General features: G+C 47.4%; 2 non-coding genes across 2 annotated transcripts; one reads left to right on the top strand and one right to left on the bottom strand.

Moving 5' to 3' along the window:
* Nucleotides 1–349: 349 nt before the first annotated feature.
* Trnas-cga lies at nt 350–424 on the bottom strand. Its single transcript has one exon. It is a non-coding gene; the product is annotated as a tRNA-Ser (tRNA).
* A 56-nt stretch (nt 425–480) lies between these two features.
* Trnas-cga lies at nt 481–555 on the top strand. Its single transcript has one exon. It is a non-coding gene; the product is annotated as a tRNA-Ser (tRNA).
* The last annotated feature ends 595 nt before the right edge of the window (nt 556–1,150 follow it).

The raw sequence follows: 1,150 nt of genomic DNA on the forward strand, positions 1-1,150 counted from the left end.
ACTTACGTATGACAGTGTTATCTCTTCGCTGAGTAACTGTTGCGACCAACAAGTGCATCTGGTAGCAGCTCGGTATCAATTCCTTAATCGAAAAAAAAACAAAAAAAACGGTGAGACCAAAGTATCGCAAGTGGGTAACAGGTTTGCAGGGTATTACAAGGAAATGCAAATTCAAATGTGCTTGTGGTGCTTTATATTTAGATGTTAGGTTGCGCGATGCGATCGTGTCCAATAAGCTCCATGTCAAACTCAGAGAGCATATTTTGAAACAGTCCGATTCATGAAGGAAATATTCACTCTGCAGCGGAGTGTGCGCTGATTTTGAAACTTCCTGGCAGATTAAAATTGTGTGCTGGACCGAGACTCGAACTCGGGACCTTTGCCTTTCGCAGGCAAGTGCTCTACCAACTGAGCTATCCAAGCAAAGTGGAAGACGAGGTACTGGCATAAGTGAAATTGTGAGGACGGGTCGTGAGTCATGGTTGGGTAGCTCAGTTGGTAGAGCACTTGCCCCCGAAAGGCAAAGGTCCCGAGTTCGAGTCTCGGTCCGGCACACAGTTTTAATCTGCCAGGAAGTTTCAGTCTGATTCATGATTTCCGTAGGTAGTACAAATACTAGATCAGTACGATTCCGATGCCTTGTCAGCTCTTACATTTGAACAGCCAGCTATTTGTAGGGTCGAGTCCCTTGCTTGTGATCGCTCCATCCCGCAGCGGCGGCATGCGCTAGCCACGCCAGGTAAACAACCTTCCATGCCGCGTATGCAGTTTGCTACACAGGCGGCTCAGCAGGTGAACAGAATTAAGGCTTGGTTGGCTGGTTAATTTGGGGAGGGGACGAAACTGCGAGGTCATCTGTCCCATCAGATTATGGAAGGATAGTGAAGGAAGTTGGCCCTGCCCTTTCAAAGGAACCATCCTGGCATTTGTCTGAAACGATTTAGGGAAATCACAGAAAATTTAAATCAGGATGGTCGGACGCGTGTTTGAACCGTCGTCCTCCGAAATGTGAGTCCAGTGTGCTAACCGCTGCGCCACCTCACTTGGTAATTAAGGCTTGCCTTCTGTGTTATTCATGGCACAAACGCCAAGACTGCTCCTCCTGATAAACTCAGTGTTATGCTTGTCGTGGGAAATACATGTACAATCC

Source organism: Schistocerca americana, chromosome 4 (assembly GCF_021461395.2).
Source record: "Schistocerca americana isolate TAMUIC-IGC-003095 chromosome 4, iqSchAmer2.1, whole genome shotgun sequence".
NCBI classification, from domain to species: domain Eukaryota; kingdom Metazoa; phylum Arthropoda; class Insecta; order Orthoptera; family Acrididae; genus Schistocerca; species Schistocerca americana.